Source organism: Anabrus simplex, chromosome 1, assembly GCF_040414725.1.
Source record: "Anabrus simplex isolate iqAnaSimp1 chromosome 1, ASM4041472v1, whole genome shotgun sequence".
Lineage (NCBI taxonomy): Eukaryota > Metazoa > Arthropoda > Insecta > Orthoptera > Tettigoniidae > Anabrus > Anabrus simplex.
Genome location: NC_090265.1, coordinates 64,048,986 through 64,063,908, shown reverse-complemented (window position 1 = coordinate 64,063,908; position 14,923 = coordinate 64,048,986).

Here is a 14,923-nt window from a genome sequence, read left to right as displayed (position 1 = left end):
ATTGCCAACTTAAACAATGACTGAAAGAAATTTAGCAAAGAACAAACTTTTGAAATTAAATTTTCTCCAAAAAATGTTCTTTCACTTCGCACTAGGGTGCACCATTGTAGTTTTTCAGTAGTGTCCTCTAGAAGAGAAAGTTCACACTTCTTACTACAGGTAAAACAAAAATACATCAAAAATGACCCCGTTCAAAAACTCCAAAGTTTCCAAGTAGTGACATCTTCTGAGAAACTAGAAAATTAATACCGTAGATAAAGTTCAGACTTCCTCCAGCAGAGGAGTTTCAATTGGCGCAAATTTTAAATAAGCGGCGTGGAGGTGTACCACCCGGTACAAAAATGACTCTCAATTTACGCGAATTCGGTTTGCTCGGCAATTCCGCGGAACGTAAATATCGCGTATAACGAGGTCTACCTCTAGTTTTTTTCTTGACATGGTGTTTCTTTTAATGGACTGTAGAAAAATTCTAAGATGCATAATTATTTCCACCTTAAACGCAGGTAAAGGTTAAACTTCATCCGTTCATTTAATCGAATTACAGCTGCAGACTTGCCTGGAGAGTGAAAGGCCTCCTGCATTTCACGGGAGTAGTATAAGTCAGGGGTTCTAGCGCCGCCGCCGCAGGCCCTTCGCAGAGGCCTCCGCCGCATTGACCTCTGGCAAGGTCATGTTTGTAAACAAAACTACGTGCGTTTTGACAGCCACGTGCTTTTTTGACAGCTGTCAAGCTGACAGCCAAGTGCTTTTCTGACAGTGGCCATCTTTAATCAACAAAGCAACAGGATGCCCTCTTTACGGCATTAAACCTCATCGTGGTAGCGGGTAATTTAACATCCACGTGCTTTTTGACAGCTGTCATCCGCCATCTTGCATCGCTAACCTCAGTGCAACCCTCTTTACGGCACTAAACCTCATCCTTATGCATGTAGTGGTGGGTCAGTGGCCATCTTTAATCAACAGAGCATTGTGGTGCTATCTTTACAGCACTAAACCTCATACCTTTAAAATGTGGTGGCGGATAATTTGAAAAATTCTACGTGCTTTTTCGACAGCTCCTATCATTAATCAAGAGAGCATTGTGCTGCTATCTTTACGGCACTAAACCTCATACCTTTGAAATGTGATGGCGGGCAATTTGAAAAATTCCACGTGCTTTCTTGACAGCGGCCATCTTTAAACAAGACAGCATCGTGCTGCTACCTTTACGGCACTAAACCTTATATCTACTTAGTAGCGGGCAATTTGAAAAATTCCACGTGCATTTTTGACAGTTGTCAAGCTGACAGCTGCCATCTTTAAACATCAGACGATCGCAAACTTCAGTGCTGGCATCTTGACGGGGCTAAATCCACATGCCTGCAACCTTAGGCATGTAGTAGCGGGCAATTTGAAAAAATCTACATGCTTTTTGACAGCTGTCAGCGCCATCTTTAACTACATGCACATGGCTTACTGCTATCTTGACGGAAGTAAACTTTATAGCGCTCGACTTAGCCACGCCACAAGCAAGCAAGCTGCCCCTCCAACGATCATAGTTATAAAGCAAGCTGCCCTTCTCAACATACTATTAACTTAGTTTTTACTTGGCTCAGGCTGGTGGTATTTGAAGGTGCTCAAATACGTCAGCCTCGTGTCGGTAGATTTACTGGCACGTAAAAGAACTCCCGCGGGACAAAATTCCGGCACCTCGGCGTCTCCGAAAACCGTAAAAGTAGTTAGTGGGACGTAAAGCAAATAGCATTATTATTACTTTACTTTGAACTAGCGTTCTTACGAACTACTGTTATTCAAAGTAGTTTTAATAATTTATTTGTGAACAAAAATGTCCCTTTCCAAACGTAAAAAAGTGAATAGTGAGTGCCGTGTTTATAAAGAAAAATGGACTGACGACTACTTTTGTATTGAGAATAGTGGCTGAATAATGTGTCCGATATACAAAGAAAATGTCTCATTTTTTTAAGAATACAACATCAGGCGGCATTATGATTCGAACCACAAATCTGTATGCAATAAATACGATGGAATATTACGGAAGGGAAAGATTTCTAAATTAATGAAAGGTCTCACCGCTCAAAAACAGATGTTCACGAAGTAGATCGAGGAAAATACAGTTGCAGTCCCCGCTAGTTATAAAGTTGCACATGTATTAGCCGCGAAAGGTAAACCTCTGATGGGGAGTTTGTGAGGAACTGTATACTTCCTGTAATAGAAGAAATGTGTCCTGAAAAGAAACAACTGTTAAAGTCGGTCAGCTATCGCGGAGCACAGTGACGAGAAGAACAGAAGAACTCGGGGCTAATTTGTGCTCACAATTACGCTAAAAATCTAAATAATTCGAGTGCTCTTTCTTGGCTTTGGATGAAGGTAATGACGTCCGTGATACAGCACAGCTTTTAATTTTTATTAGTGGGATTGACAAAGCGTGTGAAATAACTGAGGAGCTGGCATCTTTAAGAAGCATCCATGGAACTACAACAGGCGAGGATTTGTTTCTCCAACTAAGTTAAACATTGAAGGATCTCGATTTAGGATGGGATGGATTGGCAGCTATAACAACAGATGGAGCGAAGAATAAGAAACGAATTTACTAACAGAAATACTGATATGCCTCTTGAATTACACTGCATTATTTATCAACAAGTGCTATGTGGAAAAGTATTCAATTTACAACATACAATATGATGAACACAGTGACATCTACAATTAATTATATTCGATCGCATGGACTCAATCATCGGCAGTTCCAGTCATTTCTGGCTGAAAATGATTGTGATTACGGCGATATAATTTATCATAAGGGATTACAAGGGAAAGGCGTGCTTTTAAATGAAGTATATAGTTACGTGTTAGCGTTCCAAAATGAAATTATTTCGACAGCAATTAGAGAAGGGAACGTTCCCACAATTTTAATGTTGTACTGAGCTCCAAGAAGCGAACTCAAACAGTTCAGTGCCATATGATACGTTTTTAAAGTTGATTGACCTACTGAAGAGTGAGTTTGAAACCAGATATAAAGACCTTTCTGTGAATGCAAAGAAAATTAACTTGTTCTAAAATTAATTTGCAGTTGATGTCGGTGATGGACCCATGGAGCTACAGATCGAATTAATTGAACTTCAGTGTTGTTCCCAATTAAGGGGAAAGTTCTCGGAAGGAAATCTTATTCACTTCTACAGGGTGCTTAGTAAATTAAAAAATCCGGCTTTCTTAAAATTTGCGAAAATGTTCTTGTGTGCATTTGCGAATACTTACATTTGTGAACAAACATTTTGAGAAATGAAGTTTATAAAATTCAAATTACGTTCCCGGATCAGTGATGAACACCTACATTCCGTTCCAAGGGTGGCTGTGTCAAATCTATTTCCAGACATTTCAACACTGTCTCTTCAAGCGAAGTTCCAGGCCACTCATTAATTGGTAAGTTTATCCCAAGTTACAGAGAACTGATAACTTTTCTCAGTTTGTTTTGTATTGTGGCTCAGGTTATTGCTTATGTTGCCGAATAACCGCGTGAGGGCTTGGTTGGTTAATTGGTTGGTGACTGAAAAAGGGGGCGCCTGGGTGTGTGGATATATTTGTGTTTGGGAGGGGGAGAACAATGTGCCCCCGTTACGTTTAGGAATCTGCCATTCAGCTCGCCCGCAAATTAAGTTGAGCACCCCTGTCATAAAGCAACTTGAGAGCAAGTGCGGATACTCTATGTACAGTGTGGCCAACGAGTACTTCATTCTGATTGGCTCCACAATCTTTCATCCAAATGTTCCGTCCGTTGCAACGAACGATGCTATATTATACTTGTGGCCTACTTTATAAGACAAGGCCTGGAAATGAGGCGCGAGACAACACTGCGAGCGAAGGTTCAATTTCGTTCCGAATTTTTCCGCTAGGTTCGCTTCTCGGCGCCCTTAATCGTGTCGTTTGTATTACGTACTATGTAAATTGTCTCTATATTTGACGATTAAAGAAAGTGTATTAAAAAGTGAAAAAGCTGGGGTGTGTTTAAAATTGATTAGTGAAGCGTGTCGTATTATAGATATACTTTAGTTAAGGGCATTGGACTGCTGTTTGACAGAGAATGAGATGGCTGCGAAGCGCTCTTTGTGAAGAAGACGCAGCGAAAAAAGCAAATTTCTCGAGTGAACTAGCGTAAATGTGGCATAAAAAGTCACACAACTTATTTGTGGAGGTCGCCCCAACCCCACACCACACAATTATCTTTACGCCGCACCTACACACATACATCTTACGGCGACGATGGGACGGGAAAGGGTTAGAGGAAGCGACCGTGATCTTAAGTAAGCAACAGCCCCAGCATTTTCCTGGTGAGAACATGGAAATCCCTCTTCAGGGCTGTCAACAGTGAGATTAGAACCTACTATTGCTGAATGCAAGCTGATAGTTACATGACCAAACCATGTGGACATTTATTCGGTTATTTGTGGAATAATTTATGTACATTTATACACATTTATTTACCATAAATCTATACAGAGTTTCCTCCATTTGAGAGACCTTATGTTATAAATAAGTGAGTAAATAAAACGAAATAAAACTAGGAAAACTAACAAAACTAACATCTACAAAGAAAAGAGGAACCAAGGCAACTCGGCAACTCTGAACAGAACAATATAGAATTAGAAATAATAGGAGTAGTAGTTACTCCAGCCAGAGGATCGCGAGGTTGCTCACGAGAAGAACTGACAACACGGAACCCCCAAATAGAGGCTAACAACCTGCCTCTTCTGACCTGATTGAGTCAGCAAGACTTGAATTACATACATACCATATTCACTCGTGACCTATACAACTACAGCAAGACCTGCTGTCTCAATTTTAACATTTCGTCAGTCTGCGGAGTACATGCCCTCATTCCTCTTGCGGTTCAACTTACTGCCTTCGCAGTTTATGATATTACATACATTGTCCTACTTTTCCATTTACATTCAAGTCCACTTGTGAGCCTACAAAACCATTCCTTATCCTTTTAATACAACCCTTATGAATTTATATGATCACATCTTTCAATTTGTTTATACATAGTGGCAACACTGCTGTGAAGACGCTATGCAACGGAATCTAATATTGTCGCTGATAGCACACGTTGGTTACATACCTACCTTACCTCAGAGCAAATGGACTTGCCCTTCCCACATCACCTGCGTGCGCACAAGCGAGAGGAACACAGTCCCGTGTGAGCTAGCGGTCTAACGTAACGTTGTCACTACCTTTCCCAAACAGGAACAACGGAGTTGGATCAAGATTGAATGTGCCAGAGGTCGTACAGCACGACAGTGAAAATGAAATGGCGTATGGCTTTTAGTGCCGGGAGTGTCCGAGGACAAGTTCGGCTCGCCAGATGCAGGTCTTTCGATTTGACTCCCGTTGGTGACCTGCACGTCGTGATGAGGATGAAATGATGATGAAGACGACATATACACTCAGCCCCCGTGCCAGCGAAATTAACCAATTAAGGTTAAAATTCCCGACCCTGACGGGAATCGAACCCGGGACTCCTGTGACCAAAGGCCAGCACGCTAACCATTTAGCCATAGAGCTGGACGGCACGACAGTGTCATCAAAGTCTTCAAGAAGCTTGCGGGGAATCCGCATTGCCTTACAGAACAGTAGCACGTTGGGTAAAATTCTCAACGATGATCGACAAACTGTGGCGGACATTCATCGGGCAGGTCGTCCTACGAGTGAAGAAGAAGTGCATGCTCTTGCCATGTTACTGGACAGTGATCGAAACCAGACTATTCGTGAGCATTTGCTTCAGAACTGTTGCAGAGATTCGTCAGGCAGTAGACCGCTCCATTCGCACCATCAACAGAACAGGCTCTGCTAAAGGTATACTACGACTTTTACATCGCTGGCAACGGGTTATACACAACGCTGGTGACTACATTGAAGGACAGTAAAGGTTGCTAACATGTAACTCTTTTTTATTCGTTGAAAATAAATAGTTCCCACTATTTACGTTCCAACCTTCGTAATTTTCAAACAGCACATAAATACCGATTCAAGTTCACTCCCCTATTCCATTCTTTAATCACCCACCCTATAATTTTTTGCTCATCACACTGCTTTAATATCTCTTGTTGGGTGGTACTCAAAACTTCACTCTTACCTTCTCTGTTTTATTACGTTGACCTACCAAGTGTTGGTCATCAATCGTTTTCCCACGTAATATACACAGTGAATTATCTTTATTCTTGATCCACCCTTTATTTTCGTACAACCAATAAGCCACCACAATAGATCTCCTCTCATCATTCTATCCACGTTCCTAATATTTATATTTGGAACTTGTATTACCTTATTAAATAAACTATGTGATGTTCTATTTCTACTTTCTTCTGTCTTTGCCTTTGTATGTCCTTGATCCTCATTAAATTCGATCTCTGGATTCTACTGCCCCTTCTATTCCAGACCCCCTGCCAAATGTAACCCATACCCATCCTCTCCACAGCCAGCACTCAGCATACATAATTTTCAGTTGTTGTTAGTAAGCCGCTTGTAGCACTTTACTCCCTCCTCTCTTTTTGAACGCATCCAATAGTTAAGTACTCTCTTTACACATTCCACTTGTATATACTCCCCACACATTAATATTGCCCCGGCGTTCGGTGTGCACTGCGGGAGTCTCATTGCCGTTTTACTAAATGTACAAGTAATTTGATTTAGTATATCACTTTTTTCTTCTAGACCGCATAATTCAGCCCCAAACAGTAATCTGCTAAACACTACTGTGTTTAACACTACTAAATTTACAAGTAATTTGATTTAGTATATCACTTTTTTCTTCTAGACCCCACAATTCAGCCCCATACAGTACTCTGCTAAACCCTATTGTGCTTACCACTAACCTTAATATATTATAATTTATTATAATTTGTCTCTAGATTTTTAACCACTGAGAGAGCCGCTTCCCCTTCCATTTCGATCTCTTTATTTGGTCTTCCCATCCACCTCTTCTATTTATAAGCACTCCTAGATATTCCAGCTTTTCTACGTCTTCAATTCTCTTCCCCTGAACCACCCATTTCCTTTCGTTCTTTCTTCCCATATTCTTATGCATTACTATCACCTTCGATTTATTACCGTTAATTTTTAAGGTCCACTTCCTAGCATATTCCGGAACCGCATTCAGACTTCTCTGCATCATCAACAAAAATCAATCCTGGGTTCTCTATCTCGTTTACTACCGGCGCCACCCTGCTGTTTCCTCCGTGCCCTTGCAATATGTCGTTTATAAATAATAAAAATAAAATCGGCGATAACTTGCATCCCTGTTTTAATCCCATCGTGCAATCTACTGGACTACTTATTACATTTTCTTCCAGTTAAATGCAACAATAGACATTCTGGTATATCGCATCAATCGCTCGGATAATCTTTCTTGACACCCCCATCCTTCCTATTTTTTTCTATTAATGTTCTTCTACTCACTGTGTCGAAGGCTTTTTCAAAATCTATGAGAGCTAAATATACTTTACCTCTTTCCCTGTTCAGGTATATTTCTAGGATCATCTTCACTGTCATTATAGTATCTGTCCTCCTTCTACCCTTCCTAAAACCACCCAAAAAGTTGACAGTACCGACTTCTCTTCCGCCCAGACCCTCAGTCTATTTGCATTGTACTCCTGTGTAAATCCTGCTCAAGGAGTCCAGAAAAGTTATCCCTCTATAATTACTCGGAAGATATACGTTTCCTTTCTTTTTGTAGATTGGGCACATAATCACTGTTTCCCACACTTTGGGAAATTTACCGCCGTCGAAGATCCTGCTGAATAGTTTGCCCTCTATCATCTGTCTGTATTTACCTATTTATTTCCAAAAGAAGTTCTTGATACCGTTACTTCCCCCGCCAACCTGCCTTAATTTTACCTATCACCTCTAGTACTTCCTCTTTTGAAATTTCTTTATCAAGCTCATGTACTGTTACCTCTACATCTCTCCGTAAGGCATTTTTACCCTCTCCATAATTCTATTTTTCCTTCCCTCCTAATAATTCGCGGAAGTAGTTCACCCACTAATCATAATCAATGCTCGGTTTATCAAACCTCTTCCCTCCCATATTAATTTTGTTTATTCAGTCCCATACTCTCTCGAGTTGATTCATTCTACACTCCCTATTTATTAACTCTGTTCCTGTGTCCATAAGTTCTTCGTCTCAATAATTTTAAGTTCGTATTCTTTCCTTAATTTACAGAAAACTTCTCTTTCTGCACTCCCTCCGTTTTTTCTATATTCCTTTATCGACTTCATGACTATTTTGCTTCATTACTCGCACTCCTTGTTTTACCACCCTTCCTCCCCTCTCGTCTTTCTTCTCTTGCCTCTGTGTATCTGAGCTACACTTTTAATTGGGTATTCAATTAATTCCAACGCTCTGTCAATATTGTCTTCCCTCAAAACTTCTTTACAGCCACACCTAATTAATTGTAGCTCGTTTTCTATAAGGGAATCTAATTCCCGATTTACATTTTCTGTCCATTTATATTTAATGTAACTTCTACACTTTTCAATACTCATCTTTTTCTCTCTATCTCTTATCGAATTCATAGTTTTCGGTGTCACTGAGATGAATAGTGACATTCCGGATGTTTTAAAGTCCAAGTTCAGCCCCCTTTGTGTAGCGGCAAGGGGGAGTGAGATATAAAAATAATCGAAAATAGTGTCGAATCCATAGTTTTCGGGGTCGTTGAGATGAGTAGTGACATATCCGGATGTCGTTTGCAAGTTCAACCCCTTTGGCACAGAAGTTGAGAAAGGTTAAAAGAGGCATTGTCCAAAACGAACAAAATAATGGACGTACCGGTATGTATTTTCCAGCGTAGCTATCAACCAAATCTGGAAAAAATACTGAGGGGGTAAGACACCCCTAGAAGCCCTCGGGAAGGGAGTGAAATATAATTATAAATAAAAACTACCGATATTTTTGTTGAGTTGAATTCATACTTTTCGGGACTACAGGAGTGATTTCAACCAAACTTGGTACACTTATAACTTACTATCAGGAGACAAACTGTGTGGAGATATGACAACCCTAGCACCCGCAGGGGTGGAGATGGGAGGGGGTGACATATAAAAAAACTCGAAAATAGTGTCGAATCCATAGTTTTCGGGGTCGCTGAGATAAATAGTGATACTCCGGATGATTTAAAGTCCAAGTTCAGCGGAAAGGTGACCTGCCGTTATAATGACTACCCTCCAACTCAACTGTGCCTGGCACAGGAGTGAGAAAGATGAAAAACAAAATTTCCAAAGGACTATGGACGTATGTGTGTATGTTCCAACATAGCTCTTAACCAAAACCGATAAAAGTATGACTTACTATCTGTAAAAAATACTGTGGGGGTAAGAGAGTCCTAGCTTCCATGGGTGGAGGTGAAATTTAAAAATAATGGAAAACGACCGATATTTGCGTCGATTCCCTATTTTTTGGGGTCGCTGAGATGAACTGTGACACCCTTGATGCCGATAATGACAAAGTTCGTCCAAATCGGTAGCCGGGGGGGGGGGAGAGCGGGCAAAGAAAATAAAAAGTAATAAAAACTTTCCAGTCTATCAGACACACAACAATTTCAAATGCAAATTAAAACACTAGCCTATAGGCATACCTGCAAAAATCACAAGTGTTTTAATTTGCAGACTGGAAAGTTTTTATTACATTTAATAAGTCGGCACTGGAAAATATGGTTTCTTTCTTAACAAATAACAAAAGAAAATGTCTAAAGTGAGCAAGTTTATGGACGCATGTGTGTATGTTCTAGCATACCTCTCAACCAAACTTATCACACATATAACTTACCTACCAACTGGGATACATTTTTATGGGGTCAGATAACTCTAGCAACCCTAGGGGTGGGGGTGAATTACAAAACAAATACAGAAAGAAGGATGAAATATACAAAATAATACACAACGACAAATAATGTACAGTCCTAGTGTGTTTTCGGGGTCTCTGACGTGAGTAATGACACTCCGGATGTCCTTGAAATCCCAGTTCAGCACTCATCGGCATGGTGGTGAGAAGGGGAGGGGAAGAAAATGTTCAAAATGACCGAAAGTACGGATGTTTGTGTGTTTCTCCCGGCATAGCCCTCATACATCATTGGTAAACGTATGAGTTACTACCAAAAAACATACTGTAGGAGTAAAAATGAAATGGCGTATGGCTTTTAGTGCCGGGAGTGTCCGAGGACACGTTCGGCTCGCCAGGTGCAGGTCTTTTGATTTGACACCCGTAGGCGACCTGCGCGTCATGATGAGGATGAAATGATGATGACGACGACACATACACCCAGCTCCCGTGCCAGCGAAATTAACCAATGATAGTTAAAATTCCAGGCCCTGTCGGGAATCGAACCCGGGGCCCCTGTGACCAAAGGCCAGCACACGAACCATTTAGCCATGGAGCCGGACACTGTATGAGTGATACATCCCTAGCACTTCTAAGGGAAGTGTGAAATATAAAAATTAAGGAAATCGACTGATATTAATTTAAGTGGGTATGTTCCAAAATAACTCTCAACGAAACTACATATAGGACTTACAATGTGGAAAAAAATACTATGGAGATTAAACACCCCAACCCCTGCTAGGGGTGGGGAATAGGAGGGGATAACATGTAAAAATAATATTAAATACCGAGCTCGAAAGCTGCAGTCGCTTAAGTGCGGCCAGTATCCAGTATTCGGGAGATAGTGGGTTCGAGACCCACTGTCGGCAGCCCCGAAAATGGTTTTCCGTGGTTTACTATTTTCACACCAGGCAAATGCTGGGGCTATACCTTAAATAATGCCCGGCCGCTTCCTTCTCACTTCTAGCCCTTTCCTGTACCATCGCTGCCCTAAGACCTATCTGTGTCGGTGCGACGTAAAGCAACTTGCAAAAAAATAATGGAAAGTAACTGATATTAATGTCGAATCCATTGTTTATGTGTCGCTGAGTGAATTGTGACGCTCTGGATACCGTTTAAGTCCACTTTCAGCTTCCATTGAGACAGGGGTCTGAGAGGGACTTAAAAGTAAATACCGGTAGTCTAAAACGACGGAGATTAGTGTTGAGTCCACTGCTTTTGAGGTCGCAAGGCCCAATGGTTACAATCTCGATGAGAGTTGAAATCGTGTACATCGTATCTATAGCGCGATGAGAAAATACATATAGTTATTGGTTATTACTTATTCTTTTTTTGAAAGGTCGAATACTTTTAGTCAATTCGAGCTTCCACCAGGACGAAAACTCGGAGAACCTGAAATCAAACACGTCTAAAATACTCTAAAACTGCATAATATGTCGCAAAATATCAATCATTATCTCAAGAAGGAATTCTATAAAAATTCATTTCATACATAACTAACTGGTAATAAATCCGGGCAACGCCGGGTGCTTCAGCTAGTCTTTCTTAAAGGAGCTCTACCACCTTCAGAAAATTCTCGTGGTGAAACCTGTATGGAATCTAACGAGGAAGCATGTCGAACCATGTTCGTTAGAAAAGATGAATATGCGTTATGCTGTGCAGGTTTTCTCAACGCCAGTTACAGCAGCTTTGCAGTTCTTGATGGAAAACTTACTGCACGTTACGCCAAGAGTCGATTTTTTGGAGGCTGGACCTAACATACGATTTTTGAAATCTATGTATATATTTTTCAGTGTCCATGACATCAGCGTAACACAATACAGCAATTGAGGCACAATTATCCGGACAAGATGTTATTTTCTCCAGCATATGAGCGACTCCAGTGGCAGTAAAACGATTTCTGCCAACATCTTGAAGAGATGTAAGAGGCGTCCAAAGTTCGCAATAAAACAGGAATTAACAAACAAACAAACAAACAAACAAACAAACAAACAAACAAACAAACAAACACATAAATGTATTATTTTTGCTGCTTCATATTTACTGTGCATTGTTCATCTTCTACATTTTTTTTTAATATGGTGACGCGGACTTTTTGAGGAGATCCAGTTGAAGCGATGTTTAATTCTATAAGAATGCGAGGCAGGAACAATCACCGTAACTAGAAGAGAGGCGGTAGGTGTCACGCGCAGCTGACCAGGAGCATGTGACGTCAGCGGACTCTAGTCTGTCAGGCGCTGCAAATCAGTGTGCGGAGCGTCCCGCTTATCTTCCTTATCGCAAATACGTTTACGTTGTAATATCAGATTTTCACATGAAAACCACTAAGATATTGCATAAAATTACTATTTTTATTATTTTGTCTGTGTGCTCTTGTAAATATTGCAGACCTAGTTTGAAAGCCAAAATAGTGAGACCTTTTGTTAATATGTTTAACAATCATTTTTAAATGTTCCAATATACCGGAAATTTTAGTTACAGTTCCCAGTTACTTGAATGAATTTAAAATAAGAACCCTATACACGTACAGATTAAATAAATCACAGTTGAATAATCAAGAAATAATATTAACCGATGAAGTGGAGAAAGTGCGGCAATGTTTTGTAAGAAACTGTTCCTATTTTCAACAAGTTCCTATGGGGGGAGGGCAGGGTCAGGCATAACAGTTCAGGTTATAAATTTCTTTCAAAATCACAGGGCAAAAAATGTTCGGAATATATACGTGTGATTTTAGAGTCAAAAAAATATTTTCTTTTACAAAAATATACCCATTGTTTGCGCAGAGTTGGGTCTTTTGGAAATCTGTACTGCACGTTTCTTTGCGTTGTTGCGATGGTTTGCACAGCCTGCAACCACACAGCACAGCATTTTATTTTTGCTAGTTGCTTTACGTCGCACCGACACATATAGCTCTTATGGCAACGATGGGATACGAAAGGGCTAGGAGTGGGAAGGAAGTGGCCGTGGCCTTAATTAAGGTACAGCAATGCCTGGTGTGAAAATGGGAAACCATCTTCAGTGGTTCGAATCCACTGTCCCACGGATGCAAGCTCACAGCTGCGCGCTCCTAACCGCACGGCTAGCTCGCCCGGTGCACAGCATTTTAACAGCACAAAAACAACATATACACTGGTGTTTACTTCACTCACGACTTTTGAAACATTCGCAAATTTCGGTAGTAATAAAATAATTGTCCGACGCCACAATGTGTGGGGCAACACGTCCGCCTGTCACCCGGCGGCCCCAGGTCCGACTCCCAGCCGGGTCAGGGGCTTTTACTTGTAAATGATTAATATCCCTGGCCTGAAGACTGGGTGTTTGTGTCGTCCTTAATATTCCTTTCCTCGCATTCAACACTTCACACTTCCGCCATTTCCACATACACGCAGGTTCATAACATATGGTGCAAAGTAGGAGCAAAAGATCTTCAGGTTGACGCCCCGAATAAAGCTTCCTTGCTTGTTGTTTTAAGTGGCCTAACATCGAAGGTCATCGGCCCACCCCGAATAAATAGATTTTTAAAAATAATTAAAGGAATAATGTGCAGACCACAGACGAACAACAATGCACCAAATTTCACTGCTTTGAATGAAAACACTGATACCAAAGAGTACATAGACTGACAATAACGCGCAAATTGGGAAGGAGAGTCCAGTGACGTCACGACCACGCCATTCTACTGCACATCGGTCTCGTGACACCTGCCGTCTTTCTTCTACTTACCGTGGGATCAATGACATGACTGACTCACGGGATGCTCGGAATTCCATAAAGAGGGTACTGAAATCCGGTATTTTAATATCCACTAATGGTACTAACGTTATTCACAAGCAACATTCAAAATGTTCTGCTTCAGTATCCTCTCCCAGACTTGACTAGACAGAGCCCATGTTGCTCCCTGAGTATGTATTTGATTTATTGGAAGATGTTCGTGAGCCTCTCAAGTCAGGTAACTGCTACTAAATACAGTAGAGACAATACATGACACTGAGCGAGATATCGAGGGACAGCTATTAGAGCTCACTCTAGCGGATAGACCTGAACGGTACTGATTCTGTCATAAGAGCACGTGTATTTTTGTGTGAAGTTTTTGGTGTTATTTATGCGTTTTCAGTGAGTTGACATAATTAAACAGTAGCGTGTGTCATTCCTTGATATCTCCTCTTAACATGAGGGCAAAGGCATGTGCTGTGTTTGGCTGCAGTAATTACGAAGTAGAGAAAAATGCGCGCTCGTTCTTCAGGTTCCCTCGTGACAAGAACATGTAAGTAATATTGTGTTTGCATATATATTCTTCCAGTGACAGAGATTTTTATAGTACTTCATAATATTCTGACCTGCTCGACCCATGTTTTAACGGGCTTAAAATATAATACGCATATTTTATTGTATAGTGCAGCAGTTAACCTTCAATACCGATGTGTTGTTGTAGGTGTGATTTGTGGATTTTGAAATGTCACAGAAGCGATTTGGATAAAGTTAACAAGAAAGAAGGGACGTTACGCTTGTATAAGAATTCTGTTCAGATCATTTCTGGGCCAGCGACTTTAAAAATCCTCGACTATACAGCCAAGGGTATGTTACATTTTTACTCTAATTGTACGTAAATATTCCTCAAAGCATCACTATCGAAAACACTTTCAAACTTTTCTTTCTTGTATCCCTCTTCTCAGATTAGAGCCGGGATTTTATAGATTTTCTTTCTGTTAGTAGGCTTCATGTTAAGAGGAAAATTGTCCAGCTATTAAATGTTAATTCATTGCATCATATGTGTAAGGAATGTGCCGATATTTTTATTGGCAAATGTCTTAATGTGATGATACATTGTTTTTAAATGAGGAAAAAAGACAAATCCAACCGTAAGATTTCAGGCAGGTATGCTAAAGCTAAAAAAGTTATGCATAAATGAAAGATCAAGCCATTTCACAGCAGTCAATTTCACACCTTGTTTATATGTCTAATTTCAGTCTTTGAATAATAACCTTTTAAATAATTCTTCATTCATTTATCCAGAATTGCTTTAGCAACTTCGAAGTTAATATCTCAATAACACTC